This window comes from Camelus dromedarius, chromosome 13, assembly GCF_036321535.1.
Source record: "Camelus dromedarius isolate mCamDro1 chromosome 13, mCamDro1.pat, whole genome shotgun sequence".
Classification (NCBI taxonomy): Eukaryota; Metazoa; Chordata; class Mammalia; order Artiodactyla; family Camelidae; genus Camelus; species Camelus dromedarius.
This window is the reverse complement of record NC_087448.1, coordinates 6,006,585-6,029,523: the sequence shown is the minus strand read 5'-3', so window position 1 is coordinate 6,029,523 and position 22,939 is coordinate 6,006,585. Positions and strand designations below refer to the sequence as shown.

The 22,939-nt window shown below is 38.4% G+C and overlaps 1 long non-coding RNA gene across 1 annotated transcript in view; it reads left to right on the top strand.

Annotated features, from left to right (window-relative positions):
- Positions 1-22,109, top strand: part of LOC135322725 (uncharacterized) — a 37,464-nt gene extending 15,355 nt beyond the window's left edge. Inside the window, exons 2-3 of the long non-coding RNA XR_010383496.1 lie at positions 14,817-14,851; positions 22,064-22,109. This is a non-coding gene — a long non-coding RNA (uncharacterized LOC135322725). The remainder of the gene's footprint in view (positions 1-14,816; positions 14,852-22,063) is intronic.
- The last annotated feature ends 830 nt before the right edge of the window (positions 22,110-22,939 follow it).

Below are 22,939 nucleotides of genomic sequence, written 5' to 3'. Positions count from 1 at the left end.
TGACGACAGTTTAGACACGGTCCCCACCTGGAGGAAGCCCAAATACAGACAATGCCAGGGCGCCCTTTATGAGGACAGCAATTCCCCAATTCCACTAAATGCTCCTCTGACTCCAGAGTCACCAAGAAATAAATGTGTGGATCTCAGCTTTGAGGTAGGGCAATGCTTCCCAGGCTAATTTTAATCTTCAGGAACCCAAGACATGAGACAAAGGAAATGTTTCACACTTCACATTTTTATTATTATCACCCATATAAAAAAGAAAGCTAAAAAATGGTTATGTCATGATTACCTTCATTTATATAAATTATGATGCATGAACCCAGATCATTCCTTAAAAAGACAGTAATCTGATCCAATATTAATATGTAAGTTATTTTTATCATGTTTTAGGTCTGATTCCAAATTGTTGTACAAGCTTGGGACAAAATATTTGACTACTAGTATGCTATCCCTTCAAAGCAGTGATGTTTATTATTCGCAATTTTAATCAGGTTTTTTGGGTAAGATTTGGTCTGACAGAATTCTTGTTGTGATAAAACAAGTGTTTACCATTACACTCTCATCCTTGTTTTTTTTTAAATTTCTTTAGTCAGTATGAAAGGCTGCATTTAGTATCAGAATTCATGGCTAAATTGCTAGTGACAACTTACCACAATTTGCTGTTTTCAACAAAAAATCTATCATCTTCTATCACTTTCTTTACTTTTATTCACTTTCCCTCCAAACACTGACAGCCTCCTGAAATTATTCTTTTTCATATAAGTGACCAGGGTCCCTTGTAAAATGAGAAAGAAAATATTTTAATAAAAAATTTGCCTAGGTGGACAAAATTGATAATCAAAGATTGCGAAAGACCTAGCAAAAGTGACATCTGGAAGTTTTCACAGTTGTGGTGCATACATAGGAGCCTCGTAACGATTTTTCTTTATGTTATATAAGCAGCGAATCAATGAAGGCATCTGCATGTGACAGGTACTCTTCACGATTCCTCTAATTATGAGAAACGTTCCTCTCCAGATGAGTGTGTGAGTTGTGATGTTGAGATAATTGCGCTTTATTTTCTGGAGACTCGCGTTTAATTTCCAGTAAATGAAAAGCATATCTTTTGCAAGCAGCACTGAAGCAAGCTGTATTTTAAAATAAAATTAAATTAATTTGCTTTATATGCACAGTGTGAGTGTTTACATGTGCCTCTGTTTGATACTCACTGAAGCACAGTGTTTCCTGGGATATTTTCTGAAGACTTAATAAAATGTGAAACTTTCATCTACTATTGAAAATTTAATAAAACTGGGATTCATAGTGGGGGAAAATGTCTGAAGTTAATATCTCAACTTCTGTACGTGACAGTCAAAGGATGATTATAATTTGTTCTGTGGGTAGTCTAAAAATTAATTTTCTTCTTCTTTATTTATTACATATTTTTCCTTTCTCATACTATTTAGATAGGTTTATTTCTGGGATTTTGATTAGTGCAGAAAAAATATCAAGCTTAAAGGAAGCCTAAAATCCTTAGCCAAAATTATTTCTCAGTGCTCATTTAGTACATTTTTCACATAATTTCAAAAAAGAAGCCTTTAAATTTCAACACTAACTAAGCATTAAAATATATATATATTTTTCCTATTTCAGGGTCATTGCTTTCAAAGAAAGGGTCTTAGGGAAGAAGAATGATTCAAATTTACTAACTTGAAAAATAGGTGAATTTTCATGGTTAATTACTTCCCTTTCAATTTCAGGAAAGGAACTGAGCCTTGTCAAGATGCAGGCAGCATCCTCCCGTTCACACTGCAGGCCGGTCTACCTGTTTGGCCATCATAACCTTGAACTGGAGTAACTAAAGGTCATGCAGGTGTTTTCCAAGTCACTGAGTGGGCGATCTTTTGCACAGACCCTCAGCCAGCTAGTGCCTTCATAGGTTCCCACTCAATCCAGTTAAAGGTAGTATTTTCATGTGTTTTACTCAAGTCAGAGTTACCATCCTTTTAGGGCAGAATTGGATGCCTATGCATCACACTATTCGCACCTTTAAAATAGGGACAAGATAAATGCCTATTCCAAAAAAACTAGAGCAAGGAATAGATGGATACGGCCCAGTGCAAATGAAGCGTGCTGTTTACTACAACTGTGCATTTACTGAACAACAGGGAATAGATTATTTTTTGAGAGCTCACATTCCTTTTCATCCTCTTTTTGTTTTTTCATTATGACTAAATGTTATGATGAAAAATTAAAAAAAAACGTCAATTCAGAGACAAACATTGTACCATTTGGAGACAAACAAATTTCAAGAGATGAAGACAAGAGTAACTCAAAGAGGCTGATGGGCAGAATTCCTGAGTTATCAGTAATCAAAGGGCATTTTCTCTATCGATGCCAAATTTTAGATACTCCCTCATCTCCTAGTCATGCTGAACACTATTCCTTTCATTAGTGGCCCTGTCACTGTGCTCCAAACCAAGTCTTGCCACTGGATTGACTTTTTTATGTTTTGGTGGGGGTGGGGAGGAGAGAAACAGCCACGCTGCAATTCTCATTCCTTGATTAGAAAGATTATCTGCCTTTGTTCTGGTAACACAAGCAGAAAAGTAAAAAGTTGAGGTTAAATTTTATATAATAATAATAATAATAATAGTAGTAGTAGTAGTAGTAGTAGGTTGTGGGTTGTTGGAGATTGTGGAAATTATACTCGTTTATATGGTACATGAATATACCATATAGTGTTTTCCACATACTTTTACATTTTAGATACAAGTTATGGTAAATCAAATATTTCCACCTGTAGTAGAACAATTGGAAACATAACGTCAAGAGAAGAAGTGATAGATACTCCCTTCTTCTCAAAACCATTTAAGACCTATTCTGTGGTGTGTTTTCCAAAGCTTACTTGGCAGTTTTACTGGCCAAGCTGTTTGTGCTTAGGGGCAGCAGGAGAGCTTGTGGATGCAGTATAAAATCATTATTAAAAGCTATATATTCAGTGTCACACATGCTAAGCACTGCTCCGCGTGCTGGGGCAGCACAATGAAGCAAGTGGTAATGTCCTTGCTTTCCTGGAGATTTCCTTCCAGTTAGGAAGACAGATGATGACCAGTATAAGAAATCACCTCGGAGGGCCAGGAGGGCTAGGAAGAAATGAAACTAGGGCACTACATCGAAAGGAGAATGAAAGCACGCGGGGTGTCTGCAGGGTCTGGATCTGAGTGGTGAAAGGACCCACTACCTATGGGAAGATTTGGGTGTGAGAATGACAGACGAAGGGGACAGCCAGGGCACAGACCCTCTGTCACCAACAGCTTTGATGTTTTTGAAGCACAAAACGGAAGCCAGTGTGTTGGTGTCATGGGGTATGATTTAAAGGAGGAGGGGCGGGAGCATATACGACTTGAGTGGGAAGCAGAACCAGTTCACACAGAGACACAGGTCGTGGTGAAGGAGCCACAGGAGAGCTGTAACAGGCCAGGACGATGGTGTGGTTTATGTATGAACATCAACAGGAGAGAAACGATTCTTGCATTGCAGTATTCACAAACACACGCACCCACACACACCCGGAATGACAAATCAGAGGTGATAGCTGTAAAACTAGAGTGCCAGTAAGACACAGTGTTCTTGGTGCCACCGAGCAATGTGGGCTTTGTTTTCATTGTCATGATACAAACAGATCCGGAGATCTGTCTTTGGACGAAAAAATCTAAGGGAAAGATAGACAGCTAATCGTATCAACTCACTCAAAAATTCTATGAGTAACCTCTAAGGTGGTCCTAAAAATTTAGTTCCAGCAATCTTATTCAAGCTCCATCTACACATAGTTTTTAAGTGCTGCTCCGAAAGTTTAATTGCTACGGTTAACCTATGTTATATTACATTGAATGTGAACACGGATCTAGGATTCAATTTTCAAACCTCCTTTATGAGAGATAAACAGTATAGTTCTATTGACTGTATGTGCATGTACAGACCTATGATTAATATTTTCTGTCCATGAAAACTCACTGCAGTGTGTGCTATAACTTTCTTTACATATAAATATATTCAGTATAGATGCTGAATTTTGAAAATTCTTGAAATAATAACATGACAATCTTTTAAAAGATTTAAGGATCCAATTCTTTTCCAAAAGCATTCCCTAACAAAATAAAATATATTCTTTATATCTAGAATTTAAATAACATCTTTCATATTTAGCATGCTTATCAATATTTTGCATCTGATAATTATTATTCAGAAATACTGCCAAAAAAGCATGTATGTAATGATGATGGACTTATGGATGAAATTGAACATTACTTTCTTCTAGTAATATGGTTTCAGAGTGACAGTTAACAATTACAACTTGATCTTCCCAGCATTCCAAGATTATTTGGTGAGAAATATATATATATATATATATATATATATATATATATATATATATATTTTATGTTTATAGTTTACATGCTGTGCTAGACTGAAAAGTGTACCCTACCAAGATGTCTAATTCCCAGAACCTGTGACTATGTTACCCTATGTGGTAAAAGGGTCCTTGTACATTTTACTAAATTAAGGATCTTGTGATGGGGACATTATCCTGGATTGTCCTGGACAGGCCCGGGGGCATCAGAGAGGGAAGCAGGAGGTCAGAGAGAAAGGCCACGTGAGAAAGGAGGCAGAGATCGGCATGATGGGGCCCTAAGACAGAGAAGGCCGACTGCTGCCAGCAGCCGGAAGAGGCGAGGAACAGATATATTCTCCCCTAGAGACTCCGAAAGTAAGGAGCCCTGTGGCCATCTTGATTTTAGGACCGTAAAATGCATTTTAGACTTCTGATGTCCAGAACTGCAAACAGATACATTCGTGTTGTCTTATACCACTAAGCTTGGGGTAATTTTTATAGTGAAAAGAGGAACCATACACCTGGTAAATTGTATTAATATGGCAGAAGACAGGATGAAATTCTAAAATATTTAAAAAAAAAAAGTAATAACAACAAATAATCTTAATTCTCTCCTCTAGAGGTGGAAGAGGAGAACCAGGTTTTGCTTGGAGCCTGTTCGATGCATATCCACCACACAAACAAGTTGATCATAGCTTTCAAGGAGTATGATTGGAAGCAAACAGAATAGCTTCCTCTGAAAAAGCAATCAATTGAAATTACCCTTTCAGGATTTTAGAGAACATTAATTTTAGAATAGTATTTATATTCAGTACGTACTTTTCTCTCATATATTTTAGGAGTGTAACTTTCGTAGTTCATAGAACTTACTAAAACAAAGACCAGGCTTAAACCATATTCACCTTTATGGTCTCTAACTGGTGCTTTAAAGGTGAAAGAAACATTCAAACTGGTTTATGACAAGTGCGAAAGAAGGGCGATAATGCATCTAGCGAGGTTCTGATCGTGATTAGATCTCATCCTATTTTATTCTCTGTGCCATGAAGGGTGCAGCGTATTTGTAAAATGACACTAGTTGTCTGGCACCGTGGGACTCCACCCAGATAGGGAATGCGTCTGCAGGCGTTAAAGCATGGCGCTCCTCCTCAGATCACTGCTTTCAAGCCTGTAATCTGAAAGTAAATAATGAGGCTCCTTTTGGCTTGAGGAATATTACTTTTTGTCATTGTAACGAGTACAAGATCAAATTCAAGGAAGCTTTTTTTTTTTTTTGCCTCCCCCAGTGTTCACTTTCTGCTTTGAGTTCCAGCTGTGAGTGGAATTAACTTTCAAAATAAAGAAAATGCCTCTGCAGCTGGGGAGACAGTTTGGGCCCCACTCGAATCAGGCACAGTTGGTGAAGGGAGGGAGCATTGTACGTTCCCTTCCACCACTTCTGTGTCGCTGCAGGAGGCCTCTGTACAAAGAACCTAAACATTGTTCTGCCTTCCCATATTCTGACTGAATGGATGGGTAGCAGTGTTTATGAAAACTGGTTCTTAAGAAAGTGCTGACTTCAGCCACCATTTTTCCGTTTAAGAGACTAGTCTTTCACTGAAAGGCAAGAAGAGGATTATACACCTTAATCATCCCTACTCTTGAATTCAAAGCCCGGATAATGCAGTGATGTGTAATGCGTTTTCCAGTGACTCTTGCTTGCTGAGCTTCAACCTGTGGCATGCAATTATTTTATAAACCATATTTTCATGCCTTCAGATATTTTGAGTTCCATGCATTCCCTGATTAAACTACGTGATAAAGTCTAATGTTTGCCACTAGTAAGAATACATCATTTGCGATGTCTCCAGGTGTAGCGAAGTAACATTTTGTTCCCTTTAAAGAGGGAACAGCTCGCTCTATTTGTTCTTAAGATACTCGAGGTAAAAAAAAAAAAAAAAAAAAGACAGAAGCACCATTCATTTCTGTAATTAGTTTTCCTTGTGCCTATTTGCTCATCACATTTTTATGGAGTACCTGCTACAGGTCAGGCACTGTTCTAGGCGGGGGCGATAAGGGCAGAACAAAACATGGTGTCCCTGTGTTCATAGAACTGCCTTTTCTGTGGAGGGAAATGGACAATTAAATAGGAAACTAAGATGAAGGTTATCTCAGAGAGCTGTAAGCCTGATAAGGAAGGTGGCAGGGTAATGTTCTTAGAGAATGCAGGCAGTGGGGAGTGAGAGGATGGCCAGAAAGAGCTTCTCTGCGGAGACTAATTGGCTTGTCACACAGAGTTCTGAGGGCAGGGCTCTCTCCAGGCAAAGAGCAGTAAGGGCCAATCCTGGTGGCTTTTGTGTTTAGATATCTAGGTGGACAAGAGGTAAAGTGGAAAGAAGGAAGGAAGAAAAGTTAAGCAGAGGGGAGATCAAAGAATTTTAGAACGTGTAATTTTTGAAATCGCCCTCGTAGGACTTTCTCATGAGCAGACTTCGATGGTAGCACAGCTGCTCCCCACCACTTATTTCTCCCCGCCGTCCTGGGTTGATCAGAATTCCATGAAGTTAGGGTGATTTGTTTTCTTTCTTCCTGAAGGCGTTCTCGAGGCTGCACCCCTCAGTGTCACCGATGCTACTAACATAGCTTTGATTTTCTTTCTGTTGCCACTAGTAAGAACACAGCATCATTTGTGATATCTCCATTTGTGATGTTTCTTTCCATATTACCCTAACTCCAGATGTAAAAGAGCGACTTGTGTATTTTCGCTGAGGGCTCAAAGAATAATTTAAGTGTAACCCCAGCTAGGGAAGGAAGCTGTAAAGCTTAAGTGCCTTCTTTTCAAAAAGTGTTCTCTCTGACCGTAGCATGCTGGAGTGATGTCGCTGAAAAAAACAATGGCTGAGATGTGTTTTCACAGCCCCTTCTTTCTTTTTCATCTTGCCAAGTTTTCTCCCCTTCACCTGCTACTTCTGGCACATCTTGATGTTGAATTTCTGGCCCTTAACACGATTCCCCAGGGCATTAAGCCATTCATCCCATTCTGGGTCGCAAATGATAAATCACAGTTCTCAACACCAAGCAGTACTAAATCTTGTTTGTGCCCCATTAATGAAATCATCTATTTTATCTCATCACTGCAGGTAAAAACAATTTTCCATATGTTATACACCCTTATCATGACTTCTAAAATGCCGTCATGGTTATATACTGTCTAGTTTACATTTAGAAAGCAGAATGTCAGTTTACTAGAAAATAATTCTGAAAATGTGTAGAGCTATTCATCAGCCAGTCTCAGCTGCTGCTGAATGAATAATTCTGATTAAGAGCTGGGGACTGTGCGGGCACCCACAGAATCTGCTGTTTTCATAGAACTTGATAAATTAATTAGCTCATCTCGTGATTACGTGACTCAGAAAGAACAAAGCATTGCTGGGATAGCTCGGGGTAAACAAGAACATGCTGAAATTCCTTTCTTCTTTTCCTTTTTAAAAAATAAATTCTGGGCAAAAATAAAATATCTTAAAAACAGATAAAGCTACTAATACCACACACAGTAAACATCCTAATCAGTTAAGCTGAAATCTCAGGAAAAAAACAAAACATTGAGTACCCAGTGCTCAAATAAGAGATCATTTAAATCAAGTGAAATGAAAATGCATCTGTAATGAGTTGATACTGTGCGCCAAGTAATGCCTTGAACAACTGAATTTTTCAGTTTACAATTAATTGCCATACTGTATGATCATAACCAAAGATACTAGAATGTACAAGAAAAGTATTTTGAAAATGGAGAAACAAACAATGATATATGCATACCTGTATCTGTATGTCCACATACATACGTATATAGACATGGAGGGTGGCACATGTCATCTGTGGAATCCACATTCTTTTATAACTTACTAGCTGCATGTCACTGCATGTATGGAAGAGTGTTCAAGTGACATGATTCCTTCCCAAGGAATTTTGATATAATACTGCCCAAGAGATACTAAGATTCCAAAATTTCCATCACATTATCAGAGGAATCACATTATGACTGTCTCACTGATAACAATCTTCAGTTTACTCTGAGTCTGGACTGTCCATGATGATGGCTTTAGGATTCATAGTTTTTGGAAAGACGGAAAGATAATTTCAAAATATAGGAAAACAATGTTAAAGACGGTAAATGCCTTATTTTATACTGGGAGTGTATCTAATCAAAGATATGATAAGGCAATTAAAAGGGAATAAAATGATGGTAGCACAGAAACATACACAACATGGAAAAATTAGAACAGAATGTCAAAAAGTTTGCTGGAAAAAAAAAATATTCCAACCAGCAGAAATCCTCAGCCTATTTGGCAGAACGCAATACTGGCTGATCTCCTAAGGCATGAAAATTCTTTGCAAATCTCCATTTGAGATTTTGGTCTGCTTCAATCTCTGCACACATGTCCAGCTGGTCTTCCAGAGTACAACTCGGTCAAGAATGTGCTTTTCGTCTGAGTAGTCTAACAGATCCAATGGCATTCATAATTTCCAATAGTCTATGAATAGACCAAAGTAGACCCTGACGCTTGGGGCTTATAACACTAGTGAGAAAGAAAGTTTACTATCAATTTGCATTAGCACTGACTCAATGCACTGGAAAGAGTGACCTGATCAAAGAGAAACTGCTTCATACAACTGTCTCCAAATGCGTGCAGAGCTGTCATGTGGAGGGAAGACTAGATTAACTCTGCAGCTGTAAGTTTCAGAAATTGGACCAAGGGCAGGAGTTACAGGAAGACGGGATTTAACTTCATGTGAGGAAATGCTCTGTAGCCCTGAGAATACTCCAAGAATGGATTTGCTGGCTATGAAATGACTGAGTTCAGGAGAATTCAAGCAGGGTCAGAATGATCTTCTGCTAGGCTGTGACATCACAGATGACTGCCCTCAGTAGGAGGTTAGGATGTTTATTTATGCAGGGCAATTCTCCAAACCTAAGAGTCCACGCTTTTAAGCAGATTGGTTTCACCATTACGGCTTTTTCCAAAATATGAACCTCTATCTTTAAGTCAATAGAATATATCAAATTAAATTTTGGATATATTACCATTGTAATTAATATTAGCATCAAAATATACAACAAGTCTTATCAATTAAAAAATGGGTCTTAGGTAGCCGAGACTTTTTAAAAAGGCAATATAATAAAATTGTATACGAGTAACTTGAATGAACTAATTGGAGAAGAATAAAATGTGCGTCTCACACTGTGTTGAAATGCCTGCAGAATCCATTCAATGTGGAGCGGAAAGATCATGAGAGATTTCAGGCTTCATAATTGCACACATGTGGTCAAGTCTTGACTAGCATGATAGCTAAAAAGTTGTCACTGGCTGTTTGAAGGAAGCTTGGCTCTTAGTCTCTAGAGATAGCTTGAAATGCTCTTCAGTGACAGTTTCCTTCCTTGTTAAATATTTTTATTGCTCACGATGTACGGAACTCCCGTTTAAACAACATTCAGTGAAGCAAATACTTGTAAGCAAATTCCACGAAGTTAAAATCCTTGGAATCACATCCTTTTTCCTATTTACCCTTAAACCATCACTGTTAAATCAGGACAAGTTAACAAGCATTCAGAACCATTTAAACTATGGGTCAAACATGCTTGGCTCAAACATATAAAAAGAGATGGAATGATATAGTGTATTATATGCTTTCTAACTGCTTTTTATTTCATGTTAACTAAATTTTGATTAAAGAATTCTAATTGTGTTCCTAAAAAAATAAAATAGCACATTTCCCTTGAAATATTTGAATTCCTTAAGGTATAGTTTATATTATCTAAAGATTTGTCTCTTTTTTTAATATTAGATATATAGATGTTATCTGCATTTATTGTAGGAAGATGCTATATTTTGGGCTAAATTTAGACACTAATTAACTAATTAATTTTTAATAAATCATCTTGCCAATTAAAATGTTTAAGATCACATCTAGAGAATAAGACTAAGAACACATGACCAAATATTTTATTCTTCTTTGTGTAAACATTGTGAGGGCACGTTCCTGGTTATTTATTGGAGGAACAGCCAAAATTTATTGAAAAATGTTGAAAACATCTACATGTTTTATTAGGTTAAAATGGATATGCCCAACACACAATCTGAGGAACTTGGAGTCTTGCAAAATAAATAAATAAATAAATAAATAAATAAATAAATAAATAAATAAATAAAGCCACAAGTAAAAGTATATAGTTTTTCTTTCTAAAACATGACAATTAAGAGTGTGACTGTAGTCTGGTTGGGAATGCTTGGGCAGGGAAGGCTCTTCATATATGAGTGACAGTATAATTTTGGACACTTGCTGGTGAAGAGAGCTTCTTGGTTAGTCTTGCTGCTTCCAAAGCTCTCCTTGAGGTATAGTTACCCTCCACCCCTTACCCTCAGTTTCACATCCCATGGTTTCAGTTACTTAGGTTACACGGCTTTGAGTCAACTGTCGTGTGAAAATATTAAATGGAAAATTCCAGAAAATAAACCATTCATCAGCTTTAAAATGCAAGCCATTCTGAGTAGCATGATGAGCTCTCAGGTGGCTCTGCTCTGTTCTGACAGGTCCTGAATCATCCCTTTGTCCAGTACAACCCACCACGTGGACACCTAGTAGACGGCTTGGTTATCAGATTGCAGAGCTTGTGTTCAAGTCACCCTCATTTTACTTAATCGTGGCCCCAAACCCAAGGGCAGTGATGCTGGCAATGAGGACATGCCAAAGAGAAGATGTAAGATGCTTCCTCTACATAAAAAAGTGGAAGTCCCTAACCTCATAAAGAAAGAAAAAATATTCTGTGTTGAAGTTGCTAAAATCTATGTGAAGAACCGATCTCCCATCCATGAAATTGTGGAGAAGGAAGAATAAGCCTGTACTAGTTTTGTCGTTGTTCCTCAAACTGCGGAAGTGACGGCCATGGTGCACAGTGAGTGCTTAGCGAAGATGGAAAAGGAACTACCTTGTCTGATAAGACACTTTGAGAGAGATGCACGCCACATTTATATGGCTTTTATTATGGGATATTGTTCTAATTGTTCTATTTTATCATTAGTTATTGCTGTTAAGCTTTTACTGTGCTTAATTTATAAATTACACTTTATCATAGGTGCGCATAGCTAGGGAAAGACATAGGATACAGTGTGGTACCAGCCATGGTTTCAGAATCCACTGGGGGGGCTTGGAACGTATGCCTCACAGATAAGGGGGGCTCACTGCAGATGCCAAATCGATTTTATAGCAGGCTTTTCATCTCTCACTTTGCCAAGGGAAAGTATGTGGTTTAAAACTAAACTATCTGCTAAGGAAATGCAAAATCCACCCAGAGGGCTTCATGGTCTTTGAAAATTAGTGCCTAAAAATTTGCAGATGTCCCATCTGATTTAAAAAAAAAATCATTTGCAACAAATATAAACAGAAGGATACCATTCCTGCAGTGAACATGGCTGCTAGGCTCATTTGCATCTTCAGTTTGTCATCAAATATGATACCTTCAAGAATCCAACACGGTATGTTGAATGTACCTTTCAGAAATTCAGCTGACCCCGTATTTTCCCCAGCAGAATGAAAGGAAAATCATTTAATATTTTAAGACAGCACAATTAAGTTCTTTTTTTCCTCTCCCAGTGAATAAACATCAACTCATTATCATAAAAAAATAAATATTTGTTAGCAAAACTTTGCCTCCCTGCGGAGTGCAGTCTCACCGCACGTGGGTGCGTGTTCTCTACGTCAGTCTACTGCACATCACACACAGCCTGACGAGGTACCTCCTCCTGTGCTGAAGGTCAATTATTAATATAGTGCTTCAGAGAAACTGAGCACGGAAGACCGAGGCACTTATCTCAGCAGAATGGACGGGCCTAGATGGCGCACTGTCAGTTCTCAGTTTACTCCACTGTGCTGCGCTGAGTAACATACAAAGATAGACAGGATAGACACCCCCAGTGCGTGATCTTACATCTTAACCTGCTTTCCGGTTGTTGGCAGGTGCATGTATCTTAACTCCTGAATTCGTTTGCTAGCGCTGCCCTAGCAATGTACTGCAGGCCGGATGGCTTCAACAACAGACGTTTATTTTCTCCCATCCCAGAGGCTAGAAGTCTGTGATCGGGGTGTGTCTGCAGGTTGAGTCCTTCTGAGGGCCACCGGAGGATCTGTTCAGACCTTCATCCCTGACTTGTAGATGGCTGTCTCCTCTCTGCGTCTCCATGTCATCTTCCCTCTGCCCATGGCTGTGCCCAGATGTTCCCTTCTTATAAGGACAGGAGGCAAATGGGACTAGGGATTTTAATAATTTATTTAAAGATCTTGTATTCATATGCAGTCATATTCTGAGGTGCTGGGGGTTAGCACTTTATCATAGAAATTTGAGAGGGCACAATCAGCTCGTAATAATTACTTACGAAGCAAGAGGCCCTGTTTGTGTTCAAGAATTTAATCCGGTTCTAACATCTGTTGGATATTTTTGTGTTTGTAGTAGTTAGGAAGATAACTCATGAAGACAAATAGTAGAGAAAAGAATAATAAACCAGAGTATGTGTAACCCGAGATCTCATCTGCATCTGATCCATCTCAGGATAGCACTTATAATGAATCCACTTCATTTATTTTCCCTTCCGCACTGAGATTGTATCTCATAATTTTTGGCATATCTTTTCCACTATTTGACCGCACAATCTCACATGCCAATCTCATCTTGTCTTCATTATTATATGCTGGTGAAGCTAAAACCCTTATTTTCATAAAAACCAAACAAAGCAAAAACGTAGATTTTGGCTAATCACCCTGGACTCCAAAATCAGTTTTTGCTGCATAGGCACCAACGCCATATTATAGTGGAAACATGGTTTTAGCACAGAAAGTTACTATAATTCCACTTAACCTATTTCATTTTATGAGGGCTGTTAAATTCATTTATGCATGACAGCTCTCAAATAGATTAAAAGGGACTAGAGGGCAATGCACTTCCTTTAATTCACGCTGTACCCGGGGCAGCATCTGGGGTTGAGCCCCACAAACACAGGCTCCTCAGTGAATGTTTCCCCACAGCTCCGCTTTGCAGCACAGTAACCACGCTACCAGGCCGCGTGGCTTACGGAGGCTGAGTTCCCTCCTCGTAGTACTGCGCGTGCAGCCTTGTTTTACCATATCTAAATTGATCCAGGAAGCGTATTTTTCTTGATATATGCCTCAAGCGAGCTGCTATTATGGGAAGTCAAATTGCTGGTCAGAGACGTTCCTTGGACCAGGCATATCTAACACAAACACTCCCGTATGTATTCTGGATAAGAACAGATTTGCTCTCATCCAGCCGAGTTACAAGTCAAGTTACTGCCTGCATTTCGCTTGGGTTATCTTTTAAGCTGCCATGCAAAATAGGCCATAGATTTCAGTGCATTGTATGTATAATCTCTTGGTGTTGACATTTTTCTTCTGTAAAAATAAATGAAAAGAATGCGCTGCTAAAAGCTATGGTAATTATATTTTAAGTGCCCAAACCTCACTTGCAGGTAAGCCATGTGCTAGTGGTGAGCTGGGCCCTTTGAAGACTGCAGCATCTCTGCTAGAGTCACAGAGTAAGAATTAACGTAGTGTTTTCAGACTAATAGCATTTTGACAGACTCCACTGTCAAAATACTGAAAAACATCACAGATATGTTGTAATCTCGTCTATCCTTACCTGGTCAATCTCAAATTAAAATTGAATATTAATGGATGGATCCTTGAAAGTGTTCAGAATGTTCATATAGAAATACAAGTTTTAAACAAATGTAAATAAGAGAAATGTCATTTTTGTGTCTTCTCATATTTTTGTCTTATTTTAAAAGTTTGGTCACATAGTGTTTAATTTTTTATTATGAAAAATTTCAAATGTATATAAAGTGAAGACAGTAGTTTAATGAGGCCTCATTACCCCAAATGAACAACTAGAAATGTTCGGCAATTATATAATTTTGAACAAGTCAGATTGTTCATCTAGATTGATAATTTATTGTGGTTATTTGGTGGGTCAGTTATATCGGTTATATTAGTCAATTATAGTCAATTATATCAGTTCTATTAAATTATTATTAAAATTAGTTTTTTTTGTATATATATATATATGTTATTGAAGTATAGTCAGTTTACTATGTTGTGTCAATCTCTGGTGTACAGCGTCATGCTTCAGTCATACATGAACATACATATACTCATTTTCATATTCTTTTTCACAAATAAGCTACTATAAGATATTGAATATAGTTTTAAATGCCTTTAATATTTACTAATATTATGGAAGAAATCTGAGTAGATTTTTTTTTTATCAGCTATCCATTTTTTTTCCCATCAGATTAGTAGGCTACTATATCCAAAACTTTGGATATAACATGTATGGATTTCACTGGGGTTTTGTGCAATGTTCCAATCATACTTTTTTTTTCTTCTTTTTTGTCAGATTCTCTCAGGAGGAATCTTGTTGGAAAACGCAAAGTAAGTAGTTTTTAAAATCTTACTATTATTCTTTGGTCTACAAGGTAAGAAAAGAGTAGAATTTTCTTTTTAGCAATGAGGAAATAATAGGAATCAATCCATGCTTCTTACTTCTTATTTGACTCCTTAGAAGTCATATAATTTTTCTATTCATTTGTTCACATATTCAACTATGAAGTATTGAAAGCTCTCTGGGTGTCACGCTCTGTGCTGAGCACCGGAGTGACCATGAGTGATGCAGACAACCCCCAACTGTAACAGAACTTCCAGGAAAGTAAGGTACTAAGCAGTTCATTGGAATACAGTGCAGAGAATGAAATAATGGGGGAGGTAGAGGGTGTTAAAGAAAGTTGTTAGAAAAGGATCCAATAAAGGCAATAAGTCAGTAGGCAAGAAAATGAGTGAGGAGGACTTTGCAACTGCAAGATAAGATGGGATGGTCAGTTATATCAGAAATATAAGGACACAGAGAGTTACAGAACCCTTTCCTTCCCTTTCTTTCTTTCTTTCTTTCTTTCTTTCTTTCTTTCTTTCTTTCTTTCTTTTTCTTTCTATCTTTCAACTAAAGATGGATAAAAACCCAGTAAAAGTAACTAAATTGCCCCAAATCAAATTACAGATTCCAGCTTTTTCCTGATTCACAGTCCAGTTCCTTTGATTTTATAGTGCTTCCCTTTAAGAAGTCTAGAGGTTCCACCAAATTAAAAATAAAAAATCTATCCTTGTTGCTTAAGAATACCTTTCATGTGGCAGAAATGTATCTTAGCATCTCAATCAGTCTGTGCTAGTTTTTCATCTTTGCACTTTGTTTTCAGTGATCTTTGACCCAGTTCCCTCTGCCTGCTGTCCCCTTGCTTGGAGCCTCTCCTTCCCTAGTTGGACATTGATTGAACCAGCCACAGATAGTGTGGTACTGTAGTATTTACACTGAAAAAACTCCTTGTGTAAGTGACCCATGTAGTTCAAACCCTTGTTCAAGTGTCAACTGTACCTTATCAAAGTCCTTCCAACTCATTTTCCTGCCTGCTGACTTACTGCCTTTAGTTCATTTCCCTCCCTGAAAACAGAGTGAATTTTTATCAAATTGGATCAGTGCTCTTAACAACCGTGTTGTTCAGTCCACTGTACAACTCGTACAGGAGGGAAACTGAAGTCATCAAAACACTTAATTACCTAATTAAAAATCATTCAAATGTCTTATATGGATAGGATTTCTCAGCGTGTGTACGATCATCTTAATCTCTAGTTTCCAAATTGCTTGAAATATTTTCTGAAAGACATAAAATATACATAAATCTCTTTAGAAGTTAATTTTGGTGTTCTCAGGATATGTTTATGTTTAAAGATCTCAGAACAAATGGCAACATTGAAAAATAGCAATTTATATTTTCTCCTCTAAAGTGGTTTCCATAAAATTAGCCCAGCCATTTGAGTTGATTTGGAAAAGCTACAAGTTAACGACAAGGAAATATGTGGTAGATGCAGCCAGTTCCAACAACCGGTCAATTTAGGTTGAAGATACAACAAGCTGGTAAATTGGTTTCAAATAAACTGCCATGATCAACAATCGTCACAATAACCTGTCATGTGATTTCCTTAAATTTCATCTTAGAATCTAGAGCCTTAGTGAGAAAATAAGACCCAAGTGTTTAATTTAGTTTCACTTCAAGAGATTATTTAAAGGAATAATTCACGTTTCTTTTCAAATTACTTCTATATTTGATTCCCCCGTGAAAGAGTTCTATTTATACAGAGGCCCTGGCATAGGATTTATTGAATTTGAATTAAAATGTGGGATGGCTCCAAAGTCTGTCATATTTACATTCCTGGCAAAACCTAAAGATTGCTGGAAGGCACATATTCCTCTGTGAACTGTGTTGGGGTTTCAGGGATTTTGGTGTTTTAGAGTTCTCTTTGAGGTTATGAAAGCTTCCTAAAGGAAATATATTGTGGCTTTACAAATTTGAAGGTGAGAATTATTTCAGTATGCCAAGTTCACCACAGTTTTCTGTTGGTATTAATTCTTGGTATGTGAAATGGAAGAAGTGAAATAGGGAAGAGTTTCTCCCTAAAATTGTTTACTCCAGGTCACTGAAATCAGCAATTGCCATCCTACAATCCAACATATAGCATTTAGTGTGTCACGGTAGTTTGTCAAAGTAACACATGCAGATTTAACCACAGGATGCCATTAACATCAATGGTTGCCAGGCAGAAAACCTCCCAAGGGTTTTATTGAACACATGAACAGTGTGCTTTTTGAACAATCACACATTAAATAAACGTCTTCTGAAAGCTATTTTAAAAAGTAGCAGGAGGATTGATTATGTTTAAGCTGTATTTGTATAATTTTTTTACAACCTTCTTCCCCTCCCTTCGATCACTGTGGGAGTCTGTCTAATTTAAGTCTTCCCCCAGCCCTCATACTTGTGCTCCTGCAACACCCTGCCTTCATCCTTGAATATCCCCATATGCTTATCTATTTCCCTCCCTAATCTCTGAGATTCTTAAAAATAAGGAGTTTCTTATTCCTGAACCTAGCACAGAGGTTCCTTATAGGAGGCAGGAAACAGCTACTGTTTATTGAATAGAGTGAACACATCTGATTGGAAGGTGAATCAAATACCCCAATTACCGCAACCTAAATGTATGTTAAAGTCAAAACTTGGCAGCATATACTTGCACAGTAATAAAACTGGAATTCAGGTTGTTCTCGGAATATTCTAGTAGTCTTGATGGCATGCAAAACACATCTGTTCTCCATCCTGAAGTAACATCTGTAGGGCCAGCTTAAAACTGAATTAAATGTAGGAGAAACATTTGCTGTCAACCTTCACATGTCCTCATGCCTCTTTGGTAAGACATCAGTAAATAGATGGAGGTATGTGATGAGGCTACTTCTGTGCATTTTGACCAGATTACTCTGAATATAAATTCCCAAGTCATAAGAACTGCATCCAACGGGAAAAGTGGTGATATGCTCTCTTCACCTAGATCCTCTCTTTTTCTAGTTATATGGAAAACTATGAGGCCACTCCACCCAAGACACTGACTTCCTTCGATCTCAGGCCACTCAGATTGGTTGTGTAAAGGCAGCGTCCTTTAATTCCTCACCATACTCTTCATAACACAAGAACGACATTTAATGTGATTCCCTCCGTAGGCATTTGTATTAGTGTCCTACAGCTGCTGTAACAAATGACCACAACCTGAGTGGCTTAAAGCCATGCACATTGATTCTTTCACTGTTCCGGAAGCCGCAAGCCCCAAATCAGTCTTTCTGGGCTAAAGTCAAGGTCTTGGCAGGGCTGGTTCCCTCTGGAGTCTGTAGAGGAGAATCTTTCATTGGTTTTCTAGCTTCTGGAGGACACCTGCTTTCCTTGGCTCATGACCCCTCCCTCCCACCCCAGTCTCATGATTCTGCCATTGTATCTCCTACATCCTCCTTTGACATTTTTGCTTCCCTCTCATAAGGACCCTTGTGATAACATTCAGGGCTCACCTGAAGTTAAATGAGGACAAATCTCATCACCTCAAGACCTGTAACTTAATCATACCTCAAAGTTCCTTTTGATCTATAAGATTTACAGGTTCCAGGAATTAGGAAAGGGTATCTTTGAAGGGACATTATTCAGCCTCCTTAATCAACGCTTCAAAAACAAAACAAAACAAAGCGCTCCCCACCCAAAATAAGCAGACAGCATCAGCGGCACTGGAGTTTTCCTATAACAGCAGCCGCTGCCTGTGCGACACAGATCTGCCCCTTGCGGTCTCTTCAGTTACCTCTCCATTGTGTGCAACTGAAATGAGCACTGAGAGTTTAGTAGATCACGTTCCTACAATGTCAGATTTATAGTGTAATATCTGCGACCCAGTGACCAAATTGAAAGTAAGCAGCGATGGTACCGACTCCTGTCGCAGGCATGAGGCGTCCAGCTGCCCGAGTCCCCTTTCTCTTCTTCTAGCTCTGTGCCGAGTCTACCCGCGCGCCAAGCAAAAGCTTCATCCCTGCAACTCCAACGTTCCACGTAAGAAGAAAGGCTCTTTCTTTCTGTGACTTCCAAACACTTTTATGGTCTCTCCAACTCAAATAATAAAAAAAAAAATCCATGAATTCATGAATTTTAATTAAATTCTTCTGTGTGGAGAACATTCAATTGACAGGAGTTTTCCTACAGCTATTTCTGTGCCAGGCGCTGTGCGGGGCTTTTTATATCCTCTCTTCCAGCCTCCCTCCGCTGGCGAAGTCTCCCTCCTCAAGAGCTTCTTTCTATTTTCTTGCTTCTCTTGCAATTACAACACCTCTTTCTCCCCTAGAAATCTTCAAAGTAAAAGCCCTTCTCCCTTATTATAGGCTTTTTGCAGATTATTGCTGGTCAAGGCAAAGGTTCTAGTTTCGTTAAATATACATGAAAAACATGTATCTACAACAGATTTATCCACCCAACCATCAATTCGTGCAATAATAGCAGGTATTGCTTACTGAGGGTTTTCCTGTGACAGGCACTAAGCTAAGCACTGCATTCACATTATCTGATTTCACGGACATCTGTCAGGAAATAATTTTGTGGACAGTAGGATGAGAAGTCTTGTAGTGGGTGTAGGGAACGGTGACGTGTAATCTAGTACGAGAACTCTAACCCAAATTTAAATAACGCTTCAACTAAGGTCTATGGATGCACAAAAGAAAGGGACGGAATACATTAGAGGATGTGGAAGTGATGTTGATGGATAGGGTAGCATTTGAGCAGGAGGGAAGGGACACTGGACAATCAAGGAAGGTTCAAAACATTATGCACGTAACAGCAAAGAGAAGAATTGGTCGTCTCTTCTACCTGACGCGTCTTAAGCATGCTGTTTGAGAGTGGAGAGTCAGTGAATATGGAAAGATGTTTGTAATTAAGTGTAGATATGATAAAGGACACTTCTGTGTATCTTTACATGATTAATCTCAAGACAAACGTCCACATCACAAGAGTTGCCTGAGAGGAGCACGGGTGATGCTCATGTCACCTAGATCATCTGGGTTCTCCAAACACCTGCCCAGAGTACCACTTTTATTATCATTGCCATTTCTACTTTTAGAGCTTAGAACATGCCCTTGCCTACAGTAGAAAAAACAAGAGTAAATTGAAAACATTTATTGTTAGAAACGAAATAACTAGGAGTCTGTGGAGATCAATATATTAATGGCGGGTTGGAGTCAGAAGGGAAGGGCCAGCCCACTTCCTGGCACAGGACACTTTGATTCTGTCCCTTCTGTGCTCTGTGAAAGTGCAGGCTACATTTTTCCCATTTGTATTTTTGCCTAGGGAGAAGCTTATCAGCCTAGATCTCCTTCACATGCTCCGGAGGCCACCAAACCAGGGACCTGCTGCTTACAAGGAGGAAAAACAAAGTGTGCTCTGTAATGAGAGCTGTCAATATGTATGCATCACTTTCCCTGCACCCTGACTCTCTGATTCGAGGGTGTTGAGTGTTGAGAAACAGTAATGCATCTATTTCCACTCTTGTGCTAATCGAATAAACAGCTAGCCCTTGCGGTGAATCCAGGCAATGTTTGCTTTTCATCTTTAGGTAGTGTTCCAGCTGAATCAGACCTATTGGGTGTTTTGTCCTGCACTTTTCAAAGAGCGAACTGCTCCCCTCAATGAGATGTTACTTCTTCTCACAGCTTGATTGTCGGCTGTGTGGGATGGAAAGTGCTTTGGGCACTGTCAAGTGCCATTTAGATGCTGCATTCTGCATCTCAGTGTGTCCTGACTCCATCGCTTTTCTCCTTCGGCACTGATTCCCAGCCTGGCTCTCCTTTGCTCTTGGCCCAGCCCCACCCATTCCATACCCTGCAAGCAGAGTGGTCATTTAAAACAAACAGCCAACTGTGCCCCTGTCCAGCCTGCCTCACCTCTCCACTATCATCTGTGAGGTCCACGGGATCTGGCTCAGACCTCCTCTCCAACCTCCCCCCAACAACACCTGATCACCTGGAATGCTCTAGACCTGCTCTCCTCCCCACTGCTCTTCAAGTGCCTGCACCTCACTCACAGCCTTGGGTCCTCTGCTCTTTCTCGACTAAACTCAGGTGGCACGTATTGGGGTCTTCTATCTCAGGGACTGGGAATGCCATCTCAGCCGCTATTCCGCCAGCCCCACCCCTCACCTCCCCAGAATTCCTCTCCCTCTGACAGCGCTCTCCTTTATTTCCCACATCGCACTTATCATGGATGGGTTGTTAAGACTGATTACTTTCTGCCTTTCCCTACTGGAATTTAAGTGGAATCTCACTTTTCAGATTTGTTCATTAAATGATGAATGCTGTTTCAATAAGTAATTCATGTTTTCCCTATTTTTATGCATTTGGTGTTTACCTTTTTGGAAGAAGGATTCTTGACTATTTAGTATTATCCATGCTGCCAACAACATAAGAAATTAGGATTTGACTCTTAGAACTTTGTTTGAAAACTTCTACCTTATGAGAAGCTGCTGGGGTGGAGTGACTAAGGGTTTCTTTTCCAGACCTGGATGACTTGTGATCTAAACCTAGTTCTATCATTTACTATTTGTGTAATGTTGGATGAATCCCTTAACCCATCTGTGCCTCAGTTTCCTCTTTCATTCATCAAGACGTATGAGGAAGAAATGACTTTAAACATATAACTACATAGAACAAGACCTAGCTCATTTTAAATGCCCCCCAAAATACTAGTTATTATTAAAGAATAGACACTTAAGCTCTTACTAAATATTGTAAGTTTTATATAGTTGACAATTCATTTCTTTGTTAAAATACATGATATTTAATTTGTTAAAAGGTTAATGAGACATTTTATCCCAGGTTATACATATTTTTCCTTCTCTGAGTCAAGAAAATCTAGGCTTTATTGAAGTTTATACAAAGGTTAGTGTAAAAGGTTGCTCTTTGAAGTTGATAAAATCACACAACTCTTCAGCTATAAAAAGATAAATAAAATATTTGACTTTCAGTCTACCTAATGACTTCTGTCTGCTTACTTATTTAACTGAAAGCATCCATGGGGAATCAGGTATGTCGATACTGGGCTTTACAGGAAAGTCATACGGAAAGGCCGATTAGAACCTAACGAACCACACATCGCTTCAAATCCAGCTGGGCCACAGCTGGAATCGAATCTACAAGCCATAATTAGTAAAAACATATATGTATCACAAACTCTGTTGTTTCTCTCTTTACAGGAAAAAGAAACATGAAAAAAATATAGAAAAAAGATTTCCTTCCCTATGGGAACCCAGTTGGTACTAAGTTCATTAAAGGAATTAAGCCAGTTTTATAATAAGAGAAAAGAAGAATTATTTGCACAGCGACACTGAGAAAACTGAAGCACAAACATGATATATTTTGATTTTTAACAAATCACTTGTTCTGATTCTCCCTGAAATTACTGTTATTTGCTGAGATGTATGTTTCAAAGTTGCAATATCCTGGAGTTTTAATAAGAAGAAGAAATTCTAGCCACCAGACCACCGGTGAGTCACTATAATAAAAAATCAATGAACAGTCATTTACTTTGTGCACATTTCCAAATTGAGGTCCCCTTGGACTTTCTCATCCATTATTCTTCTTTAATTTAAGGAGTACTCATATCCCTTCTTCTTAAACAGATGATTTTAAACAGTGTTTAGATAATTTTATCGAACACATATTGCAGTGTAATATTTTTCTTCTTGAATTTACTTACAGCAGAATATAAGGAGATGAAAGACTTATTTTTCTATATTACTGACTGCTTCTATATTTAGCCTTCTTGTATATACAGCAGAGCTGGTAAACATTTATTTAAATATGAATATGGAAAGTGAATTTAAGAGTAGAAAATCAGTGTATATGTTTGTCTAGTACACTTTGACTTTACCTATAACACTCCAATTTGAGGATACAGAGATGGCTTGAGAAATACACTGCAGTATTTCAGAGTCTAACCTTAATATTATGTTAAGTGTATGTATGTGTGTGTGTGTGTGTGTGTGTGTGTGTGTGTGTGTGTATATATATATATATATAATAAATTGTGCTTCCTTTATTAGCACTGTGCTTTCAAGGACTGTTAGAAA